We start from the raw sequence: 17,920 nt of genomic DNA on the forward strand, positions 1-17,920 counted from the left end.
TGCGGGTTAGAAGTCACCTGAAGAGCTTTGTTCCTACTGGTGGTGGTTGTTTTTGTTTGTTTTAGTTTGTTATAGTGTGTTTTATTTGTTTTGGGATTTTTGTTTGTTTGTTAGTTTAGGTCCTTCATATTAATAAGGAATCCCTTGTTCTGTGGTACTTCAGCGAAGAAAGCCAGTTGTAGGGCCCATGCCACCCTGCAGGTGTCACTATCCTCCTGAATCTCTGGGTAAAGGGCAACCTGTAGAGCTATCAAAAATCAATATCAGGACTGAGCTTGCAGAATCTAATAGCTGATTTCATTACATTGGAGTGACAAGGCATAAGCTGTCTGATTTGAGGAATGGGATTGATTTCACTGTGGAAAGTAATACTGAATGTAAGATTAATCAATAATCTGTGACAAATAACTGTAAGCCTATTAACTTGGTTTTTAATTCTGAGCAGCGCTTTGTCATTAGCTGGAATTCTGGAATGATTTTTGTCCTTGTGAGTAATGCATTTCAGGAAGACCTACTCTGAGTTTGCAATTATTCTTATAGAGGCAGAAGCCTGTAAATGAAAGAACTATAGACACAAACAAATCCATTCATAATTAGTCTTTCCCTCTTTCAACAGGACAGTAACAATGAGTAATGATGGCCATTTATTGAGTCCCATTTAGTTAATGGAATCATACTCCTGGCTTGTTTTTATAACACTTTTAAAATTTATTTCTGCCCAACTGGTCTATTGGGCAGCAGCTTCCATATTCAGTCGTTAAATTGCTTTTATTTGAGATGAGATGGAATAGTTGGAAAGGCAACTAGAACAACTCTGGCACTTTTGAAATAGTCACACTTTATATTCAGTTGCTCCTTTGTATGACATTTGGTTAAGCTGTTCATTTTGACCTATAAATCATCTCTACAGCTGTAAGCAGCTGAAGTTAGGGATCTGTCATCCCTAGAACTGTTCTTCTAAGGCTATCGCATGTGATCCACGGATGTCCTTACAAAGCCTCAAGGATACTAGAAGGCCAGAAATTTTGAGGCATGGTGGGACACAGAGTTTTGTTGTGTGTCAAACTGTCCTTGACAGACTTTCTACAGAGAACAGTTTAGGCAATGTGGCATCATTTTCTAGTACAGCGAAGAGCAAATGTGTACAAGTAGTAGTAATAACATAATGTGGAGAAATACTTGGTGTTAGTGGGTATAAGTGGGTGAAGGGTTTCCTCTACTAGGCAACTGCTGTTGCCTTATCTTAATGTGGCCTGTTTCCATGTCATTGCAAATAAATACAAAGATGCATGTTATTTCTTGTTTTCTTCACAAGTTGTTTTTTATAGCAGTAGACTGTACAAGCAGAGAGCATTTTCCACTTACCTTGGTTTTCCCAATGTACAGTAGAAAGATTTGTGTTTGTGAGATAAGGGGTGGGGGGAGGGGGGGAACTGGAAAAACACATTAGGTCCATTTTTGTGTATTTCAAGGAGTGGAGAACATCTGGTGAGACAAATATATTAGTGATGAAAGTACTCTTGTAGAATAAGATAACCATTGGGCTTCACTATGATTGCTAATTTTGAAGATCCTTCTAGTTCTTTTCCTCTAAGTTTGTGATACAGTGTAGCAATTTGCTCTCTCATGTGTGATAAGTTTCCTTAATGGTATTCGTGTCACACTGCTTGGCTCATCTCAATCATCCAGGAGCCCTGCTGAAAATGGTGACTACCTTAGTACTTAGAGGACAGCTGTCAGACAACAGTAAATCTTGCAACAAATCTTAAGAATGCTTTCTGCAGAGATATAAAGAAATAAAATGTAAATTGATGTTTAGGTGCTTTACTTATACTCTTCTAGTTAAAATAATTTTAAAAAGATTAATATAAAATATGAAATAAGGAATAAAGGTTAAAAATGTTTTTGATTTTTATTTTTAAAAATCAAAAACAGCCTAAACCAAATAACCCAATGACTGCTAGTAGGCTTTTCTGTTCAAATAAATGTATTTATTTTCTGCCCCCTCCTCATCCCCCCTCCTGAGCACCACTCAGATTTACAATATAAGTTTATTTTAATTTACTAATACTTTTTTCATTAAAGAATTCTTGCTTTTTGGTGCTTATAAGACTAATATAAAATGCAAGCATTTTGTGTCTTTAATCTTTACTGGTTGTTGTTGTTGTTTTTAAACTTTAGCTGGTATAGTGAAATCTCCAAGGAGCTGGGAGTCAGGGCTTGCAACAGTTCTTAGAAAGGAATTTATCATCAATGTAATGTTCCTGGGTGCAAGAAAAGCATGCTGTGAAGCACTGAGTATCTTGTGAATTTTCCTTTGAGTTTCAAGGCATCTATGCTTGTTTGTTTGAACCTTCCATGACTCCAAAGCTGGTTGTTCCATGTTTCTCTATACCTTACTAGTCTCCTTCATAGATGTCCAGTATCCATTAGTCCTACTATTGCCTTGGGCATTTATTATTTTCTTGGAATTGCTGTCCTCTTTATCCTTCCACTCAAGGAGAAATCTGAAAATTTTCTCATTCCCCAGGCTAGCTTTTAAGGAAAACTTTAAACTTCCAGCATTCTGCTTTATGTGACAAGATGGGTTTTTAGCAAATGATTAGGTTTGTTCAGATATTCATCATTACTTAATTGACATTCTGTGTATATGCTTAAAAGTCAGAATAATTTTGTTTTGAGTACGATTATTAAGTTTCAAACTGTTTTAACAACAAGAAAAAGCACTCCAGTAATCACTTTTCTTCAGTGTGGACAGATGGAAGGACTCTAAATGTTACATAACAGACAAGATCAGAAATAAATTTGGAGATGATCCACTGTCCACAGCTTTTATATTGTGCATGTAGTGACACTAAAGCTAATAACTTAGAATTCTGTAGTAGTCTGGAAGGTGTGTGTAAATGAGATGGATTTTATAGTAATTCTGTAGTAATTACAATTGTGAGAGCATGAATTAGTTGAACGAAACAGCTGAAGGAGAATATTAGAAAGCATTTTAGAGCAGTTGGGTCAGATGAGGTATGAGATGAGTCTCTGGAAGTACAAAAGCTAAGCTGGGGATTTCCAATTGAGCACAGTAAAGTCACAGATGATGTGGTGTGAGCCAAGGCTTTACTGTCTGAAGCATAGGAGGTATGACTGGCCAGGTATGTATCAGCAAGTCCTATGAGCAAGCATCGCTTACCTTGTTTCTATTATGTTGGTATGATGTGTTCTACGCTTATTTTCCAACTCTCCTATATTCTTTAAAAAAAAATATGTAGACTGTATTGTTGGAGCTTATTTCACTTCAAAGTTTCGTGGGTCTCTAATTGAAAGATTCAGTTATTTAGTCTTGCTAAGCTTTGCTCAGTTCAACCCATAATTCTGAACAGTGGAAAAGCTGTCAAAATTTTTTTTATAAAAGCTTGGTGATGATCTAATCTCCAAGGCTACCTTGGTCCCAGAATATGTTAGATTATTTTTGTAGATTTCTCTGATTCATTTTAGCTGGCAGGGGCCACCATTATGCCAGCTTTGGCTGGCAGGAGCTTAGCCATATCACCTCTCAACATGTCCTTTATTATCAGCAGATCAGGAGCTGGAAAGGAATAATGTGTAGGTGGCTTTCTGCCATATTGCTGAGCCAAAAAGGAGAAAATCACAAACAGTAACCTTGGGTCTACAATTCAGGCATGCTGTGCAAGGTCCGTTCCCCAGAATTTTGTAACTCATTTTGTCTTTTACACCTACAGAAAGAAATTGTAAAGCAGCCATAGTATCAGATAGGTAGTCTGTCTTCATTTAATAACAGAAGAGAATAGCTTTCTGCACTGCATTAGAGAAGAAGGGTTTTATGAGTCCAGATCAAAAATAGCCTAATATGGGAGTTGTTCTATTTCAGAAGGCAGTAGCAGAGGCATTAAGAAAAAGAATTGAAGAAAGATTCAAGTAGCAATAATTTGTCTAGGTGTTCAAAGCAAACAGAGCGACCAAGAGAGAGTCAAGCCCTGAGTACCGAGATAAGCCAAAATCCTCTGTGTTGGGAATTTAGGCCCTACATAAAGGTGAGATCTTTTGAGAAAACTTTAGTGTAGTGGGATTCAGACATTAAAATAGATAAAGCAGCACTGTAATACATTTGAAAATGGCAAATTATGACTGCAGTATATAGTACTGTGTACTATTATTTACTGAATAGCTCATCAGTGTATGCAGAAGTTTGCAATAGGTAAAATACAACAATAAATTAACAGACTGTTCCTTAAGGGCATATTGCAGTAATTTCCAGAGTTTGTTTTCATCAGCTTTTCCAAAGTCTCCTTGGTATATTCCTCCTTCTTCTCTCTCATTCATATCCCTTATAGTAACTTCTGAATATTCTTTTCTGAAATATTATGTTCATTATCATTGCTGGGTAGTTTCTCCTGTGACAGTTTATTGTGTTTATTAAGTTTGAACTTTACACCTTTTGTATTTTTTATAGCATTTTTGGTGTTCACTTGCCAGTGCTGGATGTTCCAGCCTGCTTGCTTACTAGAGGCACTGTGCCGCATGCTCTGCAAGGAAGCTGAGCTTGATCTGTAGAGGTCCCTTCCAACCCCTACAATTTTGTGGTTCTGTGACCCAACTGCCCACAAAAACTCAGCTTTATTTTGGTGAGGCTGCAAAGAGATAGGGTATGAGAGAGCCTGCTCCAGATATTGCACAGGGCAAAACTTCCTTTGTCTCAGGAGAAATAAAGTAGGCCGGAATGAAATGTGTGCTACATAGTCATTCTATAGGAGACAGACTGACTTGTACAAAGAAAGATATTTTCACCTCTAAGTCCTCAGTTCATAGTCAGATTCTGGCACACATCAATAGGGGCTTAAAAGCTTCACTAGCCTGTGTCTGTTCTGAAGTTTTAAAATTAATGACAGTTTTGTGTTAGTTTTTCATGAACACCACCACTGCTTTCACTGCTAATTGGGCATTTGTTGGAAGCATTGACAGAGAGGCAAAAGGACTGAACAAGCCATTGACATTAAATTCACCTCTTGTTGTTACATGTTCAGCAATGCTCTTTGTTGCTGGCAATGTGACCAGTAGGGGTTGAACTAGAAGAATTTCTTTCTGTCTACCTTTCTTGCTCTGGAAACCTAGTGCTTTAAAAAATATCTTTAACACTGTGACTATCTGTTGTACCTAGTGTGTTGTCACAGTGTAATTTTGAAGGGGGTAATCCTTGAAGAGCAATGGTCAAGAAGTATTGGAATATTTTGGTTTAATATCAAGAAAGGCATTTTGAGAATATTTTAGTGTTTCTGCCAGCTTGTGTCTAACACAGTCTGAATATTTCAAACTGTATACATATCTCAAAATACTTAGGGCTTGAAATAAAACAATTTGGTAATCAATTCCCATAAACCATATGAAGACAAACTCCTGTATAAATTTCTTGCTTGGAGTACTTCTGAAACTTCAAAATTTTATATTTTTAAAGGATGTAACGGTTTATTTTTATGAACACTTTTCTTACTCAGGGAAATTAATTCCTTAGGACACTCAAGATGTTAAGTATTTAGGAATCCCAGTGAGGTTCTGATTATGAAGCATTAAGTATGTTCATGTTATGATATGCAAGGTTACTTAGTAAAGAACTTCCTAGACTACGCAACAGGAAATAAAAAGGATAGGAAAATACATTAGATCTTCAGATCCCGTGCACCTGGATTTGAGGAAATGACTCGCTGATCTGTAGCCTTAACAGCAATAAAATTTTTTCACACAGTGATTCCTGTGTAGGATCAGAAATGAATGCTATTTTGCAGTTGGTGGGCTCAGGAGAGAAATCAACAGTGTCAAAGAGGATTTCTTTTGACTTCCAAAGCAGTTGGGCAGAAAATTGTCTGAGACAGTATATACTGAGTAGTTGACTGGATTAAATCTTCTAAACAGTAATGCAGGAATAAACAATTTGCTAATTTTTGACTTTCAATATATCTATCCTAGCCAGATAGGCTAAATGGGCAGAAGATAAATGTGTCAGTCTTGTGTGTATCTGACAAATCTGTTTATTAGTTTATGCCAATGGAGGTGGCCTTGCAGTGATATGCCACTCTACAAATGACAGGAGCTGAGGAGTTGAGACTAATCTTGCTCTGCTAGCCCCAAGACATTATAGTAGTTACTAACAGAGGAAGGGTAGGTTACTTACAGATAAGTTCTTAGAAGCTATTTCTTCTCTCAGGCTGCAAATCATAGAATCATAGAATCACAAGGTTGGAAAGGACCTACAAGATCATCTAGTCCAACCATCCTCCCAAATGAGGATGAATTTTTTTAAGGTAGCTGTTTTGGGTTTAGTTATTGTAAATACTCCTGCATGATCAAGTGCTTGTCCCAAGGATATGCTTTTCAGGATGCTTTTTTAGTACTTTCCTGGTGCTTCTCCAGGTAGTTAGGAGACATGTTATTTCAAATACCAGTGAGTTGTACTGCAGCCACTTCTGCCTTATAAGATAGTGTATAGTCAAACATATGTGATTCTTGATTATAAGATAAGTTTGCTAATACTTACTTAGACTGATACTGTATTTTCTGTATCGGTTGGCATGCAACAGAATTGAATCCATTCCATTGTAATTGTGTCTGGAGTAGACACATGGAATGCACTCTGTAGTACGGAGCTACACAAGGACCTCAAAAGGTTAGTTTTAGGAACTGTGGCATGAGTATGAGTTTGGTATCCTGTCTCACAGCAAGAAAGAACAGTTTTTCTTCAGACTGATAGACAAAATCTTGAGGAGATAATTTCTGTTCAGAAGCCAGAGGAATACTGCACAACTTGTAGAACCTCTGTCAAGAATGTTAATCTTTTGCGTTTCAGTCATGAAATAAAAATTTCTCACTGTTTGAGCTTATTTCATGTTGTGTTTTTTTTTTTTTTGTTTGTTTGTTTTTGTCAACTTTCAGAATTTATGGGCAGAGTAACATAGCAAATCCAGTACAATGGGGCAACTTTTAAATGCTGCAAGTTGTGCAGCATTTGAAGATGACTGCAAGGGGCAACATACATTGCTTCATAAACCGATAGCATACTTAACTGAGATCAGTAACTGTACTTTCTATCTCTCAGTGTGTTAAAAAACAGAAATCATTTGTCTTAGAAAGCCATTTTCAGAATGTAATTTAGTTTTGGTAATTCCAAACAGAATATTAACTTATGATCAATTCTGAGGAAGTGTAGGAAGGTTGGCTGAATTAATGACTGGGTAGAAGCAATGAGCATATTTTATAATTTGTTGTGTAAGTACGTAGTGTTTAAAACAGTGTTATCAAAATGTTGATACGTCTTATATCTGAAGCTAGCAGTACCCAGCAGATTTCCTTCCTTGACCCTGCTCAGCATCTCTGGAGAGCAGCCTTATAGAGAGCTGTTAATACTGTGACATAGTGACTGCCCTCATTTTTGTGACCTGTTGCCCCTGTCAGAATTAAGTGGACAAGAGTACACCCAATTGGAGTACTCCATGCATTTCCCCCACCTTTTGGCTGCTCCTTCAGTGTGCTAATGTGCCATGGCTACCGAGGGAATATTTGGCTTATGTGATGTATATGGTGGTGAGGCCCTATACATAAGAAGGCATTTAAAGTCAGAATGGCCTGGGTTGAAAAGGACCTCAAAGATCATCTAGTTTCAACCCCCCTGTCATGGGCAGGGTTGGCACCCACTAGACCAGGTTGCCCAAAGCCACATCCATCCCGGGCTTGAATGCCTCTGGGGCTGGGGCATCCACAACCTCTCTGGGTGGCCAGTCCAGTGTGTAACCACCCTGTTATGTGAATAACTTTCTCCTAATATCTGACCTAAAGCTCCCCTGCCTCAGTTTATAACCATTCCCCCTTGTCCTATCCCTATCAACACATGTAAACAGTCATAAAAAAAAATTAGTGTATCAAGCTTGTTTGTGCTCTAAATCACAATTTATAAAATTGTATCTAGTCATTTTGTCATAAAATCTTGTAAAATTATTTTCTTCCATTTGAAAAAGTGAAATATTTCTTTTATTTGCTAATGAAGAAGAGGTTCTGACATAGTAAATCAGCGCCTGAGAATACAGAAGTCCTAACTACTGGAATATAATTTTCTACTTGAAACCTTCTCTCAGAATGGTTTATATTAGAAGACTTTTCTCTGTTTTGACAGGACACCCTCTCTTAACCTGCAGTATGATTGAAGTGGCAGTCAGATCATTCATCACTGTGAATATCAATGAGAACATTCATAATAATCCTTTCCTTTGACAGTGGAACAGATTCTGAAGTCCAACAGCAGGATCAAACAGGGTGGCATGCTACATGCATCAAACCATCTGGTTAATGCATAGCTCAAGGAAATGAGCCAAAACATTTCAGTCAAACTCTTCACCAGAACAGGAATAACCCATGAGTCCCTTCTCCCTGAAAACCCTGGAGGCAGAACAAAATATCCTGTCAAAACGCGTCAGTGCAGTGGAGCAAGAAAAACAAAAACTTCAGACAGTGTGTGTGACCATGTGAAGGTGTTTATATGTAACACAAAGAATTTTTTTCCACTCTGTTTCTCTCTTTGTTTGCCTGTCCTCTGTGCCTTCCACCTCTGCATGCAGAACATGTCTGGCTCTATCTACGCTTTATGTTTTTCACCTACCTCTACTTTTCATTTAGAGACACTGTTTACTTCTGAACTTGCATTTATTTTTACTCTTTGCATTTTGTTCACTGTTGTGATTACAACAGGTAACACAGTTGTTGGATTTGTTTCTATCATTCCACTCATATGGTTGGGAAGGAAAAGGTGTGTTTTCTAAAGAATTGTCTACTCAGGATATCTTCTTCAGTCTTGAGGCTTAAATATAAATCCATATAGGTTTTGACAGATTTTGCTGCTGGTTATCAAAATAGTTCTTCATCACTAATGTTGGCCATGATATTGGTACATCTCTGATAGAGAAAAAATGTTGTGCTTGATGTTATTAACTAAACTGCCTCTGGCTGTTTTATTCAAATCATCATGGTCTGCATAGCCCAGACAATGATTGTCCTGCCAATTTTGAGATGCACTGCCTGTGGGCATGTTGCTGGGATGATAGGGGTTGGTAGGTGAAGGTCAGCTCCTCCAAACTTCTCGGTGTGGAATTAAAGCCTCTAAAACTGCTGAACCAACAGACTTATGCACAACCTTCAGTACACATTAATGTGTAACAGCCTTTTCACTCTGCTAATAGGACATATTCAGCAGCTTTTTAACATGTTAGGTGATAGAAGCAAGATGAAGATATGCTGGAAATCTGATCAATAGGGGTGAAATTTCAAATTCCAGTATTTCTCTGTTACTCGGTGCTACATATAAAGTGGCATATTAGAAATGACATAGCAGTTGAAGACAGAGATGCACTGGAAGAACTTCCTGGCTTCCATGTGGATGTTGCACAAATACGTAGAACCTACATAAAAATGTTGTTAATCAAGCAAATCTTTCATAAGTGAGGATACGTTTAGAAGAAAATATCAGCGTGTTCAAATTAAATGATGTTTGTTCAATTACTTCCTTGCTTTCATCCCTGCTTACAAGACAGTGACAAGTATCAAATGGGTAGGGATATGGATCTCTAGTAAAGTACTGTTGGCTGTTTTCCCCTCTGCTTTATTAACTGTCTGTCCACCAGAAGAAAAAATGTCAGCAAACAGCTGAGTGCTGTCAAGGTTTATACTTTCTGATTATTTTGAACAAATTCAGAATTGGTTTGTAAACTGGGGGATTAATTAAGCAGCTGAAAGCATTGGAAAAGATGCATTATAATTAACAAATCTCATTAGTATTAAGGGTGCAATAGAAATGGGGAAAACATGTTTCCAAGCAGCCTATGCAATAGATGTTTATTTATAATCTAGAAACAAAGCAGGAATCCTTTTCTACCAATTTTGTGTCATTTCTCATTTATCTTCTATTTATGATTTGGAAGTGGTTGCAGAGTGAGAGGAATGGTTCTATATGACTTGGACTGTCTTTTCTTTTGACAAGTGACTACAGATGGATTCAGCACGTAAAGTGCTGCACTTGTAGTAAGAAAAGGTAAAGCCAGGTTACACACTCAAAGTCCTGATTCCAGTAAGAGTTTTTTTCTATTCTCTCATCTATTAAGTCTTAGGAGGAAAAGTTGTGACATGGAAAAGTTTCTGAAGCAGACGTATTACTACACAGCTAATTCTCATATGCTGCTTTATGGTAGAAGGATTTACATGTGCAGTGACTCATCAGGCCACGTTGAAGTGTGATCTGGAATACTGATCTGGGAGCCATGGAGCTTCCACCTAGGTGGATTTACAGAACAGAACAGACGATCTAATATTTAGCTGGAGCTGATCGGTGAGGATAAGTGCTTTCCCAAAAAATCTTTATACCTTTGTGTTTTAAAATTCTGCTGGTGAAAATCTAGGAATGCATTCTGTACACATTTTGAAGACTCTATATCATAAAAAACGTCCCAAACATAAATTTTGTTTAAAATAAAGGTAGTTTCAAAGTTAAGAAAAATGTTTTTAAAGATAAAATATCAAATAACTTTGCAGCAAGCAAGCATTAATAACAAGAAAACAAGAAAGCAAAAGCAGAAAAATGTTCTTGAGGGAATTTTTCTTCCACCAGACGGTTCTAAGGTGAAATGCAATGGTATTGAAGAGATCACTGATCGCAAAATCGTTATGATTGGAAAAGATCTCTAAGATCATGTAGTCTAAAACGTGAACATGTTCTAGATAGAATCTATTTAATATTGCATTTGTGACAGTAGTTCCTTACTTTTAAACTTGCTGAAGTTTCTGTAAGACTTGCTGATTTTCCATAAGACTTTATTTCCAGAACAGTTGTTGTTTGGTTCAGCTGCAGGTTCAGAAAAGGGCTTGCATTTGTTGCTGTTTTGGCTTTTTTTTTTTTTTTTTTGCCTTTAAAATAGATGTACTATTAGATTCAAAATACATTGCTCCATTTTTTGCAGGGGAAGTATAAGATTAATTATGTTTTCTTTAAGATTTTGTGTTTACATGCTAGAAGAGAGTTGCTAAGCAACTTAAACAATGCCTAGAACTTTGTCTTGTTTCCTGCTTCTTGCTTAACATGTCCCCCACTATGACTTTGAGTAGCTCTGTTTAACGTCCAATTGACCAGCACTGAGTTGTTGCTTTGAAGAGCAGCAACCAGGACTACTAATAGTCTAATACTACTGGTTTGGAAACTCTGGGATTATGCAGTTGAAATCAGATCTTTTTTTTTTTTTTTAATTTTTTAAATTTATTTATTTATTTTATTTTTTTTCTTGGGAGATCAGCAGAAAGAACTATATTCATTCCCCCAGAAGACCACACAAATGAAAACTGAGAGCAGATCATGTATCATTAACTCAAAGGAATGCATCTTCCCTTCTACTGTTCATGGAGTGAACAACTTTCTCAAGTGAAATAACAAACCACTCAGATCTAAATAATCTTTAGGCAGAAATCACTATTCCTGAACTGGCATGTATTCTCTGGTATGTGTATTCCATTTTCCCTCAGGTGATCGATTACAATTAATTGCAATGCTTTGCTTTAAAATGCTACTAATGTCACTTTTATTCTATTTCATTAGATATTTTTTTAACCTGGTTACAATTTCATATGTGTACACTCCATATTAACCATAATTTCATGCTTAGTCCAAAGATACTCAGTATTTCACAGACTTTTGTAATCTGTGATCTAGTAGATTTAATATTAGATTTAATAGTGCTGACTGATTTAGAAAATGGTTGTGTGATTTGCTAGTATTCACTAGAAACACTATACACTGGAAATGTCAGTCCACAATTCCCATTATTATCATTCTTTAAAAAAAAAAAAATCTTCAAAATTATTATTAAATCAATTGTCATTAGTTCTGGAATCTATCATGAAATTCTAAAATAAAAGCACACATATGATTATCCTTTGTAAACATGTGTTAGCATTCATAAATTAAGTACTGACATAATGAAATTCTTGCAATTTTGAGGTTATTTTAGCAAATGAAGCAGCAGTTGATATTTGTATATTATTTAAGTTTTAGTTGCTGCAGAGAGTAAGTTGTTCTGTGAGCAGTTAATGTTCATGATATTCTATGAATGTTAATGTAATTGTAGTTTAAGGATATTTGTGTTCCACTTTCCTCCATAGCCCCTTACCATAACACATACAGTTTATTCTATTTCATTTTCCCAGTGTTCCAAAATCTACTGAATAGAGTATAGGCTGTAGAAAAAGACAAGCAGCAGAGCAAAGCAGATTTTAACTTGCATTTTCACTGATGGCCTAACATATATTACATTTTTTGCTAAATATCCACAAAGAGCATACACATTTAAAATAAGCACATCAGCTTTTTCTACAGAAGAACCACTAATCCCTTTCCTATCATGTTGCAAGCTGTAGCAAAATTGCTTACAAGGGTCCGCAGAACGGAGACTGATGTATAGGAGGAACAAATTCACATTATTTTCTGAGTCAAGAATGAAGCTGATATATTGATTACAAAACACAAATCTTTTATCTCAACTACTGTGATTTTATCTATGGGGAAATCACAAAAACAGCACTGTTGCATTTTCTGTTAAAACGGCTTGGATGAATGATAGTTGATAAGAGATTGTCACTTTTTCTTTTTTTCAAATGCAATCACCACCCATAAAGAAAATAAATATTCTCACATTTCTTAGTCACAGACCAAATTTCAAGACTGTTTTAACTGTTCACACTTGTAGAATTATTTAGTGTATCTCTTATGCCTAATGATCTACTACAAGAAACAGAGAAACTGCTTCTATGTAAGTTAGACTAAATCTCTTGCAACTACTGCTGTCTTTAGGAATAAACAATTTATTTATTTTTAATCTATCAGTTTGGCTCTCTCTTCAGGAAATGAGCCTTGACTGGGTGGGCTATCACAAAACCAATCCCTGTCTTTGAATGAATCTCTAAATGAATTCTGATTTAGTCAGTCAAGAATCAATCTTAAATCAAGATCATCATCTTTTTTGAGCTCTCAGTGGACCAACAGACAGTAATATTTCCTGATAAATACAAAGGATGAAATTCTTCTTTACACATCAAGAAAATTAAAATAATTAACAAATATATATATATAAATTCTAGTGGCAATTCTTTTGGAAAGGCAAGAGAGATTCTTATTACATTTCATTATTTGATTCATATCTTCTTATTAAATTGTTTGTTTTTTAAAGCTGGAAGGTAATGAAATAAAAAACAATATTTCTCTTGGCTGAAATATACTGAGAACAAAATTTAATCAGCAGTTACATTACTTGTTTGACCTGTAGATTCACATTTCCTCTTAGATGGTGAACGAAGTTATGGATGCTTAAAAAATAAATAAAGAAAATCACATCACTATTGAAAGGATAAATTTATGGAGGGAAGGTGGCTACCCTATCTGCTCATACTCTGCGCTAACCTACAGTGCTGGCTGTTTGACTTTGTTCAGACAAACCTGACTGCCTTTACCAAATCACTCTTTAGAGATACTCCCTAAGAGAGGCATCTTTTTTGGTAATAGTCATATCTTTTAAAATAGTCTTTGCCTTTGTCTGTTTTGTTTGGGCCTATGCAATGTTAGCAACTCAATCACTGTAACCCTGTTGTGACTCACTATACATTATCTTGAATCTTAGAATAAGCCTACTCAACTTTTTCAGACAAAAGTGTTTGCCTTTATAAGAAATGGCTCAAGTGTGAGTGGGAAGATGCTGATGCTGCGAAGTCTGGAACAAGCATGAACACAGTGATAAAGGCATGCTCATTTCATTCAAATCAGATACTCCCCTGTTTTTTCTGTGTACTGAAACATATCTGACTCATGTGACACAGTCAGGACCACAGTTTTGGTTCATTGTCCTTAGTCTGTGGTTGCCTAAATGTCTCTTCCAGCCAGAAGTGATGACTTGATTTAGAATCATAGAGTCACTGGAAAAGAGCACAAAGACCAACCACCAATACTTCTCACTAAACCATGACCCTATTTATTTATTTATTTATTTATTTATTTGAGTTTTATTTCACCAAAAATGTTTTGTAACATGATTTTAGTTTATCTATTTTTTTTAATTTTTATTTTTAGCTATTCATATATTGGAACAATTTATTAATCACAGCCCTTGTGAAATGAGAGTAGCTGACCTGACTTAAGCTGTTTGGTTTTTTTTTTGTGGTTTGTTTTTTGTGTGTGTATGTGTTTTTTAAGAGTTTGCACAGTGTGCTTGGCTTTATTAGTCTTTCCACACAGCTGATGAATTCATAGCTTGAATTAAAGCAAATTATGAATTGAAAGTATGAGAATCATGACAAGTATATTCCTCAGACCTCATGCGCACAGGAATCAATGTAGGAGACTTCCTGCTGTGTAACCGATGTAGATTTTATAGTACTGATTTTAGGTAACAGATGCTTTTTAAAATTTTTGTTGTACTTGACTTTGATATCAATGGCTTAGCAATACTCCAAACAGATAGATAAAACCAGAGTTTTTGAAAAGGAAAAAAAAAAAAAGGTTTCATTCTTTATCATCACTATTGTTCTGAAAATCTCAAGTTTGAGAGCATCAGAAAATTACTTCAAGGTTGAAATATAGAGAATAAAATATAACAAAGAGCATTTTCCTTAAAAATCATATGAATATTTAGTTACAGTTTGATTTCCAAATGTGGAAATTGCTCTACAAATTCTATTCTTCTGTAACTAACTGCTACTCCACCTGCTTGCTAATCTCAGGCTTTCAAGTTCCAGAAACAGTTAGTCAGAAAATCATACAGCATTCTGCTATGTACTTATCAACTATCACAGCAGACCTTTGTGTAACTCCCACAGAGAGCTTTACTCCAATTCCAGCCTTCCTCCTGTACTGTGAAATGTATACGCCTCTTGCACATTTCCTGAGGAATATCATTATCTGGGCTGACTTGGAATGTTTTACTTTAAACAAACACAGCAAACTGCACTGTCTTTAGTCTAGTCAGAAGACCGCTCAGAAATATATATTGAAAAATTAATTAAATTCCTACTGATTTAAGGGAAGAGTTCTTCCATTCTTCCAGAGCCTAGCCATCTCAGCAACCACATTTAATTCTGCATAACTTTTTCTATATATAGAGTGACAGGCAATAGACTTTGGCTACCATACAAGTTGAGGATTGTGCCACACTTCTCAGGATTTCATGCAGAGTCAGTCTAGACGTTTTGCTTTTGGTTAAACTCTTATCAGTTCTGATTGAAACCTATTTAGAATAGAGAATTATAAAAACATTACATTTCAGAATGTTAAAACAGAGTTGCCTCCCTCCTGCAGCAATAAAACAGATCAGGAATGTTCTGCTATATGAGTATGATTTATGATATAAAAATATTTTCAAGAAATATTGGATGTAGTATTTTCTCCCCATTAACTTAATTCTTGCTTTCTTTCTTTCTGTTTTTTTTTTTTGTTTTTTTTTTTTTTTTTCCTCCCTTACTTCTTTGCTGCTTGTCCATGATAGCATGGTGTTTGAAATGGATAATAGTAAAATGCCTTCTGAAGCCCCATAGCATTTGTGTTAATAGTCTTTGGTGGTTAACAAGCAAGTGGAATCATGTTGACATTCTTACAAATGGTAGAAAAGATAAATAGACCATCTAGAGAATTGTGCTATATTTGGTGGAATTAATGCAGAACTGAAAAAGCATTAGCAAATTAAAAGAAATTCTCAGTCTTAGGCAGCTGTCACAGTTTTAAATTTAAATTAAAGGTCAAACAAATACCCATTTGAAATTACAAATCTACATTCACAAATCTCTACTTAGAGGTAGCAAAAAATGATGCATGCTACTTCACAGGCAGGTGGGATGTGGGTTTAACTCACTCTTTTTCATTTACTACCCTATGACATATAGTGAACATACCAAATAAAAACTGTACAGGTGTAATTGTATTAAGTGGCTGCAGGCAGATCTAAAGTTATTCCCTTTGAGCTACAGCACAGGATTCCCTGAACAGATTTTGCTTCTCTGGATGAGTTTCAAAGCAGATTGATTATCAAACATCTGTCAGGGTTGCTTTGAGGATGATGTGAGTATTAGAATTAAATCAGCATTGGGAAATCAGAGACAGATGTGCAAACAAGTTTTTTCTCTGATTTTAAATGGAAAATGAAGTTTTTCATTCTTCTTAAATATCAAGGTCTTTGGTATATTTCTTTTCATCCTGTTTGGGCATTTTAGAGAGAAAAAATAAAAAGAGCTTTTGTTTGTTTTTCTGTTGTTTCTTTTTATTTTCAATAGTGATTTTGCTACCCTTTGACAGACAGATGCAATGAGAGAAACTGCATGCCAGATGTTATGAAATAGCTTGAATCAACAGAAGAAACTGCAGACCCTTTTTTCCAACCCTGCTGTGTATGTTTTTATTTAGTAAGAGGTTACTTAGACTTTGCCTTTATCTTGTTTCCTAAGTCAGATTTCTTATGTCTAGTAGTCTTGAGTAGCAGAATTCTATTTTGTTGATGTATTGTGTGAAGAAATGAAAGTTGGAATGACCCAAGACATACTGGGTCACTTATCTCCACTGCAGCTGAAAAACACCAGGAATAAGACTGTATCATGTTAGAATGAGCTACCAAAGGAGAGCCGCCAGCTCTCCTTTGACCTTGGAATGGTACTTTCAAACAGTACCAAAAGTGGGTTTGATCTCTGCTATGCATGAAAGAGTCTTAAGACTCACACGGTGAATTTGCCTGAATTGGTTTCTTCAGACATAACACAGATGACTTAGAAGAGCCCATTCTTTATAAGCAAATGACTCCAAAAAACCATGTGTTTGCAAGTACACAAGCACTGTAGAGATGGTAGAAGATGGCTGTAAGGTTGTTTCTGGGCCTTTCTTTGCTACTCTTTTACGTGGTGTGCAAACTCCTCCACCAAAGGCAGATTTTATCAAGGATTGAAATTGTATGAAATCTTATTTTGCTGCTCTTTACCTTCTTCAGTGAATATTATTCATTTTGAGTAATCTTGCCAAACTCTTAAGATTTGCAGTAAGTTACATACCTGCATGTCTGTCACATCTTAGAAAAGTAGATATAGCTTCAAGTCTGACTGCTCTGTCAATGTCAGTGTTAGACACAGTCTCAGATGTTCCAGGACCTTGTTCAGCCACAGATATAAAAGTATTTAGTATATTCCCCATGCCTGTGATTCTACAAAATGCCTTAGGCAGGTGGCGCTCTTGAGTAGATTTCTTTTCTCTCTTGATGGTTGTAGGATTTTTTGCCTCTGATTTAGATTTTTATTACATAAATATTCAAAATGAGGCCTAGGACTTTATATGAAATTAACCATATTCTCAAAGAGGTTTTTTTTTTTTTTTTTTTTTTTTTTTCTTTCTGACTTTCTTTCTATTTTGCAAGATTTTCCAGAAATACCTTGCTGAAATCCTATATGTCATGTTATATCAATATATCAATTATGTCACTGAAATTGTAGTTCATAATGTGCACTAGTTAATAAAACCTCTCTAACTGTGTAAATTGTATCAGTTTATAAACATAATTAAAAGTACAGCTGGGACTAACAAATTTTTCACCTTTTGAACATCTTTCAATTCTCTTCTGACTTTCTTTCATGTGGCAAATAACTTACCAAATAAAATGACAGACACAAACTAAGACACCAATAAAATTTTGAGTCAACACTGTGGAATTCAGGAAACGTTATGCCCGAGGAGAATTTAAGCCTGTAAAGTTTTACCATTCTATTAGTCTTCCATTCCTGTTTGTTAATATCTGTGTACACCACTGGAGAAAAATAATGACAGTACAAAAGAGAAAGGAGCCTTGGCTGGGATTAGTTGACACAGAAT

Source organism: Coturnix japonica, chromosome 5, assembly GCF_001577835.2.
Source record: "Coturnix japonica isolate 7356 chromosome 5, Coturnix japonica 2.1, whole genome shotgun sequence".
NCBI classification, from domain to species: Eukaryota; Metazoa; Chordata; class Aves; order Galliformes; family Phasianidae; genus Coturnix; species Coturnix japonica.